Genomic DNA, 16,634 nt, shown 5'->3' on the forward strand with positions numbered 1-16,634 from the left:
ACAAACCATCCTGAGGGGTGGGTAAATCATTTGAGGATTCAGTGACTGTTCCTAGCTGGCATTCATCTGCAAACTTTGTGAAACAGAGCCCTTTGCTATTGGCTATCACTTTAGAAAAGTAGATGTCAAACAGAAGAGATCCCAGCACAGAATCCTAGACAGCTCAACTGGTGACTGGTCACTTTGTGGAGGTAACTATTTTTATTTCTTGGATCCTATCTGCATGCCTGCTGGCAATCCTGCAGGTAACATAGGGGATTATTCACAATTTATTTGGTTTTCTACTATGCCTCAGTGGGGAATTCTGTCAAAAGCTTTGGCCTTCATCCATTGCTTTAGTGACATTTTTTAAAAAATCCTCCAGGTTTAGTAAGCATGACTTGACCTTGATGAATCCAAATTGAGATGGCTCCAGTGTTTGGAGGTTACCTATGTCATGACTGATTAGTGCCATAAGTCTTTCCATGGCTTTTTATATGAGGCTGGTCAGACTTATGGGTCTGTAATTGTCTGCATCTGTGGAAGGTCCTTCTTTATGTAGAGGAATGGCTGTAGCTGTACTCCATTCACTTGGTAGAAAACCTATATAGAGGATGACATTTAAAAGAGGAGTTAGCGGTATGGCTGAATCCTGCTTCATTCTTTATAAGATGCACACAGAAATATACAATGTGTTCTTTGTATAAGACTAGCATTTCCTGTTTTGTGCATTTAAAATGTGAGGCCCAAGTAGTAATATATGCAGCAACATAGCTAGAGTCCAACTGGGTAATCAGCTAGACTTGTTCTTTGGGAATCTTTAATATATCTGATTAAATAATGTGTTAACTTTGAATATTTGAACATGTTATGTGACAATGTTATTAACAAAATGAGAATGTCATTAATATGTTACTGACAGTGTTGCTGTTTTTCATAGTAGGTAGTTTTGAGTGATTAGATTTATTGGGATGTGCTAAACATTTTGTGTGTGCATGACTTGTATTTCCTGTATATAAATTAGTGTGTCACAATATGTTATAAAGGAGCCACAATAACAAGCCTTGAAAAAATTGATTTTTTTTAGTATGCATGCCACATTTGTGTGTTTCTGTTTTTGTCTGGTTTTGTTGGAATAAATATGCAATAATGTGATAATGGGTAGTTGGAAATGCACAGAAATAGGATTTTTAAGAGCTACACTATGGATATTATGCAGGGATTGAAAGATGTGGACTTTTAAAGAGCAGCTGAGATTATTATCCTGAATTAAGTGACTATTCAGATATTGAAAATGTCACATTTTACAAATATTTTATGACTGAGGGACTGTCATTCATTATAACAAAAATATGTTTGAATGTTTCACATATTACTAAATATGAGAATGTTACTGCAAACAAACTGTGATGTGAATGCCATAAATAAGGCTAGAAAAAACTGTAGTCACCTGTGAAGTTGATGCTTGTTAAGCTGTCACTATGGAAGTTTGTTAAAATTTTCACTGTATATGTTATCTTTAAAAATGCTTATTTTAGAGTAAAATGTTATTTCAGTTACATATAATATTAGTGTGATTAATCAAAGTATCATGATTTTACTATGCTAGAGCTTAAGCTATAGAACAATTTTGTTTAGATAAGGGATCTCAAACTCGGCTGTTTATAATGGCTGCTTGAGGACTAGTACACTCACCGGGCCACAATCTCCAAAACAGAAAGGGAAGGCAGTCATTAGAGATAAACATGCAGTGCAGTAAATTCTCTCATCCCTAAGGATGTTGGTCTGAGTTCTGCTTTATGGTTCCAAACCACAAACTTGAGATCCCTGAGTAGCCCATTGAAACTTTGGGTAGATGACAGCGCATACTACACTTGTGAGCTCTTGCAACTGTGTTAACTTCATAACAACCTTTCTAATGCACCTTCGGTTGGTTATTCTGTGGCTATTATGGGTTGGAATTTCTGGATGGTATTGTAATAGTAGTGCGCACTACATCAGCTGTCAGTAGAAAAAGTATGATGTGAAGATCTACAGTGGTTCTGTGAATATTTATACTGTTACCCACTGTTAATGCTTGGATTAGAGGTGGGGTACAGCTGAGTGGTTAAATAGTTTAAACGGAATAATATTTAAATTAATAAGGGCAATACTGATATGAGTTTATATTTGTTGTTAACATTTTTCAGAAATGATTAGTATTTAAAGTTAAATGAGAGCAACTGAGTAGACATAACATTTGGGAAGGTGTAATGGAGGGAATAATTTATTTTTCTTGTTCCTACCTGTTGTCATAATGCATCATTCTATGCATAAGATGTATTCTGATTATTTTTTTATATCTACAGTGTTTGTGATTTTTATGCCATGTTTACATTTATTGTAAAACAGAGCTTTAGCCAACTGATCAGCACCAAACCTCATGCTACCTGCAAGAGCTGAGATCAAAAAAAAAAAAAAAGACTCATCAGCTCCAATTCAGAAAAAAAAAATCTTCAGGTCAAAATAAAAATGCATTCTCATCTCAAGCTCCTTACTATGGCAAACAAAGTCACAAGCAATACTGACTGTCATTTAAGTATCCATGGTCATAAACAAAGCTACCTTAATTTCTTGCTAAAACACTACTTCATGTATAGAGATCAGGAACCACTTAATACCTGCAATAAACTGCTGATCTTACCCCCTAATTGCTTGCACCAGGGCAGCAACCCCCTCAACTACCCATGGTCTGCAGGATTATTGGAATAAATCAAGCTTATATTAATGGGATATGCTTCAGCAATTCAGTACTATTTATTGCAAGTGTTATAGTAAGATGGTTGGATTATTTTTTATTATGGGGAATGTTATGCTACTGGATTATTAGAAATATGATAATATTGGTAATTATATTTGTGGAGTGAAGTTTGTAGCTTGGAATGGTGAACAGGTATTAAGCTTATTGCACTACTATGATAATGAGAAACTCCAGAAGTGGAGGTCTGATGTATTACAGGCAGTGTTGATGGATGCTATATGATTATTCAACTTTACGGTTTGTGTATTTCCTATGCAGGTTAAGTTATAAGTTACAGGTGGATTTTTGTGTACAATGTTGGGATAAACTTTGAGAGGCATAAGATGATGTGAATGCTAGCAATGCAAAGCATTTGCACTTTAAAGAATTTACCTTTACAGAGGTTATGCTGAGCAATTCCTTAGTTTACAATTCATATCCATACATATATCTTAACCTTCCAGATTTTTGCAGAATGTCCTAATTTTTGTCCTCATATTTTTGGTCCTTTCTTTATAAAATTTGTGGTTTTCTGGCAAGTCATGGAGGATTGAAGTCCATGAATAATTACAGACATTTGTATTTCAGACTTCATGTTCTTAAGAAAATGTAAGCTAATGCAAAAACCTTTTATTCTTTCAACTTTCTGAGTTTATAAGAGCAATATTTAAAAATTGTCCCTAATTTTAGACCTTTGCCCCCCACCATTATTTTTGGCTTTGTCCAGAATTTTTGAGCTAAGAAGCTGAGAGGTATTTCCATATTAATTTTTTAACATAGAATGTTCATTCAAATCCTTCTAGTGATTAAGCTGCTACAATTTGAAAGTGCCACTTTTTTGATGCAGTCTACATTTTCAATATAGGACAATGCTGACAATTTAAAAGTTTGGAATTTCAAGTATTGGGCAAGAGTAGGACATTAAACATAAAAGTACAAACTCATGTTACCTGCAGCCTGATGGACAAGTAGCAAAAGCTATTGATATAATCATTTTCCACATCTGTAATATAAAATAGTCTGCAGTAAATCATTGATTAACTAAAATATTGACAAGAAGGAGGTTAAACATTAAATTATCAGCTTCAGCATCATAGTTAATGGCAGAGAATCAGGGTAAAGTCAGATAAATATTGGTAAAGAATTCGCAGAGCCAGAAAACTATTGTTGGAAAGACTCCCAGGAAGGTATATCATCTGCAGAAGGGAAACCATCAGAATGCAGTAGTCACAGGATATTCAACAGTGCGAGGCAGTTGTCATATCAGTCTCGATCTTCTGTTGTCCACAGACAAGAATGATACATTAGACAGAGTTAAAGGCATCTGTTCAAGAGAAGAAGATCTAAGCAAGAGAAATTGTTGAGACTTAAAGTACCAGAATATAAGGATGTGCAAGAACCATGCAAGAGCTTACAGCTGGAGAGATATATTAATCAGATGTTAATCAGTTGGAACTGTCTGAAAAACTGCAGTTTTGACAGAAAGAGGTCAATGAAGAAGGCAAAGATGAAGCTAAAAAAGCCATAGTCTTAGTCTATCAGAATAGCTAGATATACAAGTGACAAAATGACCAACCTAATTAATAGACAGCCTATGCAGTTCTACATAATGAAAAATCTAATGAGTGATATCATAGCGCTCAACCTGGAAACATCAAAAATCTGTAAAAGGCCCATGAAAAATAGGTACAAATCTGTATGCTGATTAACATAACATTTGCATACATAATTACATAACCCTGCTCCAACTGAATTGTGGTATACCAACTTTCAAATGCAAACTGAAAAACAGACAACCAAAATATGGCACCAGTGTCCCACTGCAGTCATTCCAATGTCACATTACCTGGATATTTTGCCCCATTTACCATAAACACTAAAGTGTGCATGCTGTTTTACTTCTACAATGATTATTTAGATTTTATATTTGCATTTTATAGCACAATGCACAAACACTAATAGACATCTGCTAAACAAAGCAAGCGATACTGTCTCACAATGAAAATAGACTTAGCATTTGAAACTCACATTCATTGAAGAAGCATTAAAACTCTCACCACATCCAAAGAAAATGCATCTGGCCAGTGGTGGATAAAGATTACCTTTGGGCTGTTTTCAAATCATAGGCCTCTTGCACACAAAACAAGAAACATACATGTGTTCTTTGATACACCTTCCTGACTTTATTAAATTATATTCCTTGTATAATTCAGCACACTTGTTAGACTTGGAGCGCATTTTAAATTTATTGTTTGAACATTTTTCCAGTAGGCAATGAAACAAAATGCATGAACCAATAATGACAAAACTGCCCAACTCATAACATTTCCATAATAAAATTCTGCTTGCACACACACTATATATATATATATATATATATATATATATATATATATATATATATATATAAATAAATAGAATGACAGTAGTGTAAGCCATTAGGCATCCTGCACAGTTTCTCGCACTTATTTTCAATTTGTTTTTTTTTGGGGGGGGGGCAAAAGGCCAAAAACCAGGGACACATTTTAAAGATTACTTGTATAATTTTGGAAAGTTTCTAGAATAAAATATTATGTTACCACCATGCATTTCACTGCCAAGTCTTGAACCCAGGACCCAGTGCACTACAGTCAGAGCAATATACCACTATGCCAAATCAGCAGTTTTCTGAAAGATAGGAAGACTGAAACTTAAATGGCTATCATTTAGTGAATTCATTTTTCACTTCTCTTCTCACCATAGCTCTCAACCTCTTAGCACAAAAACATGGACATAGCCAATAATGGGGAAACACAACCCCAAAATAGGGACAGATCTCAAATACTGATCTTATAAAGTTAGAAAATTGGTATAATAAAAGGTTTTGTGTTACCATTTATTTTCTGAAGAATATGAAGTCTGAAATTCAAATGACTGTCATTAGTGAATTTAATCCTTCACTGATTTGCCCCAAAATTTCTGAAAACCACAGATTTTTATGAGGAACAGAACAAAAATATGAAGCATAAGAACAATAATATGAGGCATAAATTCACAAATGGTGGCAGCTAGGGACTTGAGGCTCTTTTTACCTGTATCCAAGGTACAGGGTTTGAGCCTGAGTACTACCTGTAGCTACCGGGTGTATTTACCTGGGGCATTCACACACACACACACACACACACACACACACACACACACACACACATGCATACACACACATCTAAATGATCACCTTCAATTCCTGGCAAGTAAACATCCTTAAATTACCTTGCAAGTAGCTTGCATTCAATTCCTGGCTCCAAAACAAGTCCAGCAAGTAGCTCTGTAGTGCACCTTCATTTCCTGGCAAGTAAACATCCTTGCAAGTAGCTCTGCAGTATGCCAGCATTCCCGCTCGCCCTTGCAGAAGGGCAGTTCTCAAATTCAAAGTCCTTCCTGGGCAGAAACCTGACAGGCTGATGGAGCTGATGTTATCACGTATGTGATGACATCAGCTCAAAAAGAAAAAAAAAACTGGCAAAATCGGAAATGGAGGGGTGTCACTTGGGAATCATGACACCTCATTATTTGAACCCCAAAACTCGGTAAAAAAATGAGTAATTTGGTACGGTTGGGAGGTATGGGTGACATATTAGTAGAGATGTACAGTTCACAGAAGGATAAAGCCCTGACTGCACTCCAGGTGACATGAGGTAAAGAAGCAGCTGAGGATCCTAGTGGAGTTGGCAGTGAGGATGGATCTGTTCATCATGGAGGGAGATTGCGCTTCTGGCTGGATTACTGATGCTCTAGTGAATGCAGAAGCCCACCTATAGCAGTTAGCCAGTGCAGAGAGGAGATGGACTATGACCTTCCAACTTGCTGACAGTAGCCCTTACTGTCATATGCTTATGCACATCCACATGTGGGGCAGAGGTGTAAATACAGTCTCTGCAAATGGAAGGGTATTCGTGTCATGACCAAGGAATGGAATTAGGACCCTGACATACAAATTCTGATGCCAGAATGACATTGAGGTGCAAAAGCAACCCTCATGCTTGCCTGTATGATGACTTCCTCTGGATGCTCTTACCTTCTTTCGGTACTAGGTGCATGTGCAGTAGGTAGGGGAATAAATGGGTTAAGCCTGAAAGAGGGGAGAAAAAAATGCCACTGGTCACAGCTACTGAATTCCAGACATTTATTATCAACCAAATAACAGCCTTCACAAATAAGTTAAGTGCTTTCATCTAAACACTATTAGGACTTTCTCAGAACAACAAGATACTAAAACGCAACCCGTAAATACCCACATCATGCCTACTTAACTTTAATTACACCTTGATTGATTAATGACAGCATACTCATAAAACTTCTAAAATATTAATACATCCTAAACCCCATTAAAACTTTGGGTACCTACCCTAAAATATATTTTAATTTTAACAAAGCAGAAATACTCGCATTGTCGTTTATACCTGGGAAATTGGTTGCATCTAGACACAATTGCCACTTTATTCACAGATGTCCAGGTGCTCATCTAAAACCCTACCTTGCACATCTTTAACCAATTGCTGCAACACAAAAAATCTAAAAGCATGTCCCTGATATTTGGAAATATGCCTGGCTAATGCATTAGTGGCTTTCCCATTTTTGATGTCCAATAAATGCTCATTGACCCTGTCTTTAAAATGCCTACTAGTCTTTACAATATAAAATGCTGGGCAGTGCTCACATTTAGCCATATAGACCACATTCTGACTTAAACAATTAAAATGCCCCTGTATTTCCACATTACACCCATTAATGCATAACTTACTCCCAGTTTCCATAATGTGCTTACAAATTGCACACCTTCGACATGTAAAATTATCTGTTTTCCTGTTAGTACTGTAGGATTTCATTAGACTACTCGTCTCCAATATCTCCTTGAAGGACCTATCCTTCCTAAACACAAATCACAGGGCATTACTCAACTTTTGTTCATAATCCCTATCCAAATGTAAAAGTCACCACTCTTTCTGAATGACCTGGGTGACCAATTCCACAGCTTGATTAAATGTGGTAATACTCATCAACCTCCCTTTCTTCAAAAATGTATCAACGTCCTGCCCTGTATACCTTCTTACATTGCTATAAGTTACCCTTACTGTTGTGGTTCCTGTTACAATGGCTCTGTAAAAGCCTTCATTTCTTTTCCTTATTTCCTCTTTTAATGATGCACAATTATATGTCCATTGTCAACATAAAAAATATCAATGTCTTTTAGCCTGTGTTTAAATGATCACCATTTTCATCACCAGCAATGAACAGAAATTCCTTAGTGAAATAGAGTTCATGATTGGGTTATTTACCAAAAAAGGTTATCCCAAACCACTTTGTGCATCATTAAAAGAGGAAATTATAAGGAAAGGAAATTAATGCTTTTACAGAGCCATTGTAACAGGAACCACAACAGTAAGGGTAACTGATAGTAATGTAAGAAGGTATACGGGGCAAGACCCTGATAACTTTTTGAAGGAAGGGAGGTTAATGATCATTACCACATTTAATCAAGATGTGGAATGGGTCACCCAGGTCATTCAGAAAAACTGGGAGCTTTTACAATTGGACAGGAATGTTGAACAAAATTTGGGGATTGCGAGATTTGTGTTTAGGAAGGATAGGTTTTGCAAGGAGATATTGTTGATGAGTAGTCCTAACAGGAAAATTGGTAATTTTACATGTCGAAGGTGTGCAATTTGTAAGCACATTATGGAAACTGGAAGTAAGTTATGCATTAATGGGTGTAATGTGGAAATACAGGGGCATTTTAATTGTTAAAGTCAGAATGTGGTCTATATGGCTAAATGTGAGCACTGCCCAGCATTTTATATTGGAAAGACTAGTAAGCATTTTAAAGAAAGGGTCAATGAGCATTTATTGGACATCAAAAATGGGAAAGCAACTAATGCATTAGCCAGGCATATTTCCAAATATCAGGGACATGCTTTTAGATTTTTTTGTGTTACAGCAATTGGTTAAAGATGTACAGGGTAGGGTTTTGGATGTGCATCTGGACATTTGTGAACTAAAGTGGCAATTGCATCTGGATACAATCAATTTCCCAGGTATAAACGACAATGTGAGTATTTCTGCTTTGTTAAAATATATTTTAGGGTAGGTACCCAAAGTTTTTAATGGGGTTTAGGATGTATTTAAGTTTGTGCAAACACTGTAATATTTTAGAAGTTTTATAAGTATGATGTCATTAATCAATCAAGGTGTAAATAAGGTTAAGTAGGCAAAATGTGGGTATGTAAGGGTTGGGTTTCAGTACCATGCTGTTCTGAAGAAGTCCTAATAGTGTTTGGATGAAAGTGCTTACCTTTGTGAAGGCTGCTATTTGGTTGATAATAAAGGTTTGGAATTCAGTAGCTGTGACCAGTGGTGTTTCTTCTTGTGGATTTGTTGGATAATTGGTTACTACGTTGCTGAAAGAGGGGAGAGCTTGATTGCCAGCAGGCATAGATGCAAAATAATTAGAAGAAATATTATATGGGAAGTAATGAATAAGTACATCATTAACATATTTATTTTTTTTTAAAAGGGGAGTTGTAGCATATGTTATAACTTTAAGAACTGTAGTATCATGCAGTAAATGGCAGTCACAGTAAGTAGGGTATCTGAGTCATTATTCAGCATTATAGTTTCTAATGAGAAGATCTTATGCTCCGCTGTTCTTTGTATGTATAATAAATTCATATTCAAACTTTGCTCAAAACTACAGTAAGTGGAAGACATTTATCGAATGTATCTTCCATTGATTATGGAAAGAAAATTAACAAAGTTGCTGTTTTATTTCGGCTACATAGCTATATGTGGATATATAAAATTTCATTGAAATGTAGAGACATCAAACCTTAAATACATTAAATTAAAAGCTGAACCAAAAACATAAAAACATATTTTTTTTCTGTTTTGGGGCAAGCCCCTTACACCCCCCCCCCCGCTAGTTGTATATACACCTTTTCCATGATTGTATTACAGTGGAAGAATGGTAAATTCTTCAATCCCCACTGTTCTGTGAGAACATTGCTATCTTATATTTATATATATATATATATATATATATATATATATATATATATATATATATATACACATACACATACATACATGCTTAGTGAAATATTATGATAATTCCCACTTTGACAGATGTCTCCTTTTGAATAAAATATAAACCCTATAAATACATATGTGATTTTTCAACACCTTTTAAAGTAAACTACAAAGCTAATGTAAGAATGTATATATCATCATCTCCTTTTTCAAGCAGTTGTTTGTCATGCTAGTAAAGCCACACGTATGCCTTCTACTTCCCTGGGAGTCTTTATTTAAACACCTGCTGTGGGCTAAAGAATTTACAAGATATAAACCAAAAACATTATGTTCCAGTGGCTCAACAGTCAAAGCAGTTCCAGCTCAAGTATTCTTTATGGCTCTGCTTGCAAAGCGACCTAGATGTTGCTGCAGTAAAAGGAGGTGATGAGGCTTCGGACATTGTGCTACCATTTTTCACAGATTGTGCTGCAATACATTTTGAGTACTTCAGAGTTGTGAGACCACCAGATGCAATATGAGACTAAGAACAACAACAAATTCATGACAAAATGATGAAAAAATAATGAAAATAAAGCGAACAAAGAAACAGAAATGACTAAACATATTGAAAATGTGCTGACAGGAACACAAGTGCAATATTAGGAAAGCAATCACAGAATTTACTTTGCGAGTTCTACAGTACCTTTTTCCTCTGACAGTTTACCAAAAGAATAAGTTCAAAAATGATGAGTCGATAAGCCTTTAAAACCAGAAACAAATGTTTGCAGGGGTCATGCCTCCACCGTGACTTCTCAGTTTGAGGGGCAAACCTTTCACAACCCTCAAAATTATATAAACCAATTCCACGGTCACACCACTGTGGAGAAAAAGGGAAAACAGCTTGCACAGTGCACACTACACAATGATGAAACTCATCATAGCACTGAAAATCATCATTGGTTTGAAAAGGAGTGCCCCTTTTAACAGATGAGATAGAAACAGCTTTTTTGCTGAATGCTGCAATTGTGTGAATTTAGCTTATGACCATTTTCAGTACACCAAGTATGTCCTTATTTTAATCCCTTTTGTAGCAGTTTATTATAAGTGGATATGTGGATAACAGTGCCCAGCTTGCAGTCATTAGAAACTTGATCAACCACACTTCAGATATTGGCTTAGATGTCTACAAAATAAATACCAAACAGAAGAGAAATGTGTATCTAATGCAAAAAAAAAGAATGTGAGTAATGGCAGAGTAACCCTTTAAGCTGCTTAGCATAGGTACATTGTCATATAAACCCCACATTATGAAGCAAGTAATTTATGTTACCATATATAGGGTAGAGGATTGTTTCCACGCAGGACAACAGACATATTTAGACGACGATAAATAACCTTGTCCATCCTATGTCAAAATAGATGAAACACTACTCTATGAGTCTATGTAGAGTACTTAGAGGCCTTTTCTTAATTTTTTTGTTTTTGGAGTTGTGCATGAAACGCATCTAAAGATGCTCAGATAATGATCTACTGTATAGCATAAGCTGGCTATTGGCCTCAAATAAGTGATATGGAGTTATTGACAGACTTGGTATCAAACGAAATTTGAAACAGAAAAAGAACAAAGTTGAATTCAATGTGTAGTGCTTTTCAAGTAGCATTCTATAGAAATAATTTAATGGTAATGTAGCTGTTTATTTTTTAGGTATAGCAGGTTGCTCTCTGAAGGTGTATTTGTGGGATTCCTATCAGATAGTCTAACTTCTGCAAGTTCGAACCTCATATGGTCGAGATCATAAGTTCGAATTTGGAGAAGTTCGAGCCTTTCAACAGAAATCTTTGTAAGGGGAGGTTTCCATTTTGTTCAATGTGGTGCGATCTCGGAGTTGGTATATTTAAGTAGCGGGGGGTGTGGGGGGTGCAGGGGGGCTTGCCCCTCCTTACAACAGTTTGTTTTGTTTTTTTGTTTTTTTTTATCCATAGTTGAAGTTTGTTAACTTCGATCAGGTTGGTTTGAACATTCCATGTTTGAAGTTATTAAACTTCGACTATGTAATATAGACCCGTATTTGTGTATGATGGTGCAATAAATTTAATTTCATTTTAAATTTACCACAAAGGCAAAAGACAGAATAAAGTTATAAAATTTTGAGGCTGTGTGCTTTAGCCTTTTTTATGCATTTATTTCATGTTCAAGTTTGGCTTGTACTCGTTTCAGTAGTTAATTACTTGGTTTCTGTCATACATTTTAATTTTCTAACAATTATTCCGGATCATAACATGGTTTTAAGTCAGATATAATAGAATGGTATAGGATATAACTCAGTAGGCAGTGCACTTCTAAAGCAAAATATGCAAATATAGACTGGTTACAGTAAAGAATCTTAAATTGTTCATGGTCTGAAAAAAAATACTTCTAGGAGGAAGTCAACTTTTTGCAAGGGATACCAAAGAGCATCTTTAAATGTAGAAACAATCAGCATCATGACAGTAAACCAGCTGCTAAGCTGTTTTCTGCCTACTTTAATAATGCAATTTTCTTTCCTTTCCCAATAAATTACTCACCATCAGACATATCTATGAAATTGTTCTGTTTTTGTGAGGTCGTTAGGTCATGGCAGAAGAATAAGTAGGGCCAGTCCACCACAAGCTATACTAAGAGAGAATAAGATCGAAGCAGAGTGAAAGAGACACGCTGTGAATAATAAATTAAGGTCTATGCAGATGTTTGGCACGTTTTAGGTTATAGCTTGCAAATGATCCTTGTATGATTTAAGAGTGCAAGGTTTTAAACAGTTTGCAAATGTATTTGACTAGTTTTTTTTTTCTTTGCGCTGCTCTTTAACTGTATTTTTAATTGTTTTTCTTTAAGAAATGAAGTTGTATATACTAAATTAATTTTTAAGCATTTCTGTTTAGTTCTAATGTAGAAGGCTATTCATAGCAAACTTACCTTGCATTTAACACATTTAGAATTTTGAATAGTTCCACTGGCAAAGCATTGCCTTCCTATTATACTATCAGCAAACACTGTAAAGTCATCCGATATACTGTCGATATAAAAAGTGTACACACCCCTGTTAAAATATCAGGTTTTTGTGATATAAAAAAATGAGGCCACAATAAATCATTTCAAAACTTTTTACACCTTTAATGTGACCTATAACCTGTACAATTCAATTGAAAAACAAACAAATCTGTTAGAGGAAATATATATAAAAAATAAATGTACAATAAGCTGGTTGCATAAGTGTGCACACCCTTAAACTAATACTGTGTTGAAGCACCTTTTGATTTAATTACAGCATTCAGTCTTCTTGCGTAGGAGTCTATCAGCATGGCACATTTAGACTTGGCAATATTTGCCCACTCTTCCTTGCAAAAGCGCTCCAAATCTGTTAGATTGCGAGGGCATCTCTTGTGCACAGCCCTCTTCAGGTCACCCCACGGATTTTCTATTGGATTTAGGTCTAGGCTCTGACTGGGCCATTCCAAAATGTTAATTTTCTTCTGGCGAAGTCCTTCTTTTGTTGATTTGGATGTATCCTTGGGGTCATTGTTGTGTTGAAGGGTGAAATTCCTCTTCATCTTCAGCTTTCTAGCAGATGCCTGAAGGTTTTGAGCCAAAAGTCACTGGTATTTGGAACTGTTCATAATTCCCTCCACATTGACTAAAGCCCCAGTTCCATCTGAGGAAAAGCAATCCCGAAGCATGATACTGCCACTATCATGCTTCACTGTGGGGATGGTGTTCTTTTGGTGATGCGAAGATTTTTGCCCTAAATGTACCTTTTGGAATTGTATCCAAAAAGTTCAACCTTGGTCTCATCAGACCATAACACATTTTCCCACATGCTTTTGGGAGACTTGATATATTATTTTGCAAATTTCAGCTGGGCCTAGATGCTTTTTTCTGTGTAGGAAAAGGCTTCCATCTTGCAGCCCTACCCCATCATCCAGACATGGAGAATACAAGAGATTGTTGTCACATGTAGTACACAACCAGTATTTGCCAGAAATTCCTGCAGCTCCTTCAGTGTTGCTGTAGGTCTCTCAGAAGCCTCCCTGACCATTTTTCATCTTGTCTTTTCATCAATTTTGGAGGGATGTCCACTTCTTTGCAGTGTCACTGTTGTCTCATATTTTCTCCACTTTTTGATGACCGTCTTCATTGTGTTCCATGGTATATCCAATGCTGCGGAAATTTTTTTGTACCCTTCTCCTGACTGATACTTTTCAACAATGAGATCCCTCTGATGCTTTGAAAGCTCTCTGCAAATCTGTAGCAGGCAACTGAGTAAATGTCAGGAAAATCCTACTAGGACAGCTGAACTTTATCTGGGGTTAAGCAGAGGCTCTTTAATTGATGGCAGTTGTGTACCCAAGAAGACTGAATGCTGGGATTAAATCAAAAAGTGCTTCAACAAAGTATTAGTTTAAGGGTGTGCACACTTATGCAACCAGCTTATTGTACATTTTTTATTTTCTATTTTTTTTCCTCTAACAAATTTGTTTTCCAATTGAATTGTACAGGTTATAGGTCACATTAAAGGTGGGAAAAGTTTTGAAATGATTTATTGTGGTCTCATTTTTTATATGACAAAAACCTGGTATTTTAACAGTGGTGTGTACACTTTTTATATCCACTGTGCGTGTGTGTGTTTGTGTGTATGTGTGTGTGTGTGTGTATATATATATATATATATATATATATATATATATATATATATATATATATGTGTTTGTGTGTGTGTATGTGTGTATATAGAAACAGAAATCTCTCAGTGATGGAGATCCTGAAGAAGGATGCCTATTGTCAGTAATCAGTCAAAAACCATTACCAATAATACACAGCTCACTAAAATATTTTGAATGTAATCTGGCTAGTATGACTGTCCAGGAAACATTTTCATTTCAAGACCATACAACACAGTTTGATCAGAGGTCTCTTTTTCAGGGTACTATTAAAAGCATTGTTACAGTACTATTTTCTACTATATAGCAGCAAGGTTGTTTGATAATAGATATGCCACTTGTCTAAGTTATTGTCAAGGGGTATACTCATAGGAACAGGAGCTACTCCAATGCTAATGGCACAATTCTCAATTCGGTATTTATTTATTAATTATTAGGTTCATAGGTGTGTACTAGTCTAATGGCCCTGGATCATTTACAAGCATAGCCCATAGAAGTGCCCTGGCTTTGTACCACCCGTCATTAGTTCCCAGTGCCTCTGTTGAGTACAGCCACCGGAGTGATCCTGGGGTGAACTCTCTGTTTCCCATCCACTCATCAAGATTTCTCTTGAAGAAGGCCAGTCTATTCCAGAGCATGGGCAGTCTCTGGGTTATGAATCTGTCCCTCCTGCATGTTCTGTGTGGTGCGGAGTGATAGGGATTTCTTTAGATGTAGCATTTCTAACAGAGCTGGGTCAGACATGGCTTTCTAAGCCAAGAAGAGATTGCCTCTTAGTAGACGATATGAGACAGAGAATCGCTGGAGTTTTTTGTTTGCCCATGTAGGACATGTGTTTAAGGCCTAGGATCCTCTTTGTGAGGTACTTTTGCAGCCTCTCCAGCTGTTGCAGGTGTTTAGTGAGGTACATGCCAAATGGGGCATTATTGTCGATTGGTCTAATGAGGGAAGAGTAGAGAGAGATGATGACCTCTTTCTTCCTGAATGCAAATCCCTTGGTAATGTGATGTGCCACATAGAAGGACTTTGACCACAGTGGCAGTGTGGTGGTCAAATGAGAGGTTGTTGTCAACCTGTGTCCCCAGATCCCTTATAACGCCTTCAGTGTTCAGTGAGCTCCCATCGATGTGGTAATTGGTGGGAACTGAGTTTTTCCCAAAGGGGATGACGACGCATTTTTTGGCATTAAGCTTAAGGTCGTAGTTTGAACACCAGTCATTGGTCTCAGTGAGGCCTTTCTGTAGATTGTCTACATCACTTGGTGAGTTAATAATGGCTCCCAGCTTGCAGTCATCTGTGAACCTGGTCAGTCAGAGTCCCTCCGTGTTCACCTGGCCTTCTGAGAAGTAGATGCCAAACAGGAGAGGACCCAGGACCGATCCCTGTGGGACTCCACTCGTAAGTGGCCGGTAGTCTGACTTCGGGTCTGCTACATTCACACTCTGGGTTCTATTTGTGAGCCAGTTTGCAACCCACCTAGTGATGTAGGGGTTGATGCCTAGTTTGGTGAGTTTATCAATAATTCCTGAGTGGGGAATGGTATCAAAGGCCATGCCCAGATCAAGGTAGGCTGTATGAACTGCCTTGCCCTCATCCACAGCTCTGGTGACTGACTGAAAGAAGTCAACCAGGTTGAGCAGGCATGATCTACCTTTCACAAAACCAAATTGCATGGGATCTAGAGTTTGGAGATTTCCTATATCCTTGTTAATTAGGTCCATGATGATGTGCTTCATAGTCTTACATATCAGACTTGTCAGGCTAATGGGGTGAAGATTCCAAGGGTCTGTAGTTGCTCCCCCTTTATGGAGAGGTATGACTGTAGCAGTGTGCCATTTGGTAGTGACAAAGCCTGAGGTGAGGCTGTGATTGAACAGGACACACAAATGCTGTGCCAGTTCACTTTTTAGTTTATGTAGAACACATCCAAGGTTATTGTTGGGTCCCATGGAAGCTGTATTCTTGTCCTTGGACAATGCAGCTTTAACCTGTGCTGCAGTAATGCTTGGTGCCTGGCATTGCCCCGGTATTGTGATTGGTCCTTTAGGGGGGATAGGGGGGTAAAGTTGGCACTAAATCTGTAAGCCAGTATGTTGGCAATATCTGTTGGCTCAGTATAGGATGTACCATTGTGCAG

The sequence above is a fragment of the Protopterus annectens genome, chromosome 9.part0 (assembly GCF_019279795.1).
Source record: "Protopterus annectens isolate FY-2018-M chromosome 9.part0, PAN1.0, whole genome shotgun sequence".
NCBI lineage: Eukaryota > Metazoa > Chordata > Ceratodontiformes > Protopteridae > Protopterus > Protopterus annectens.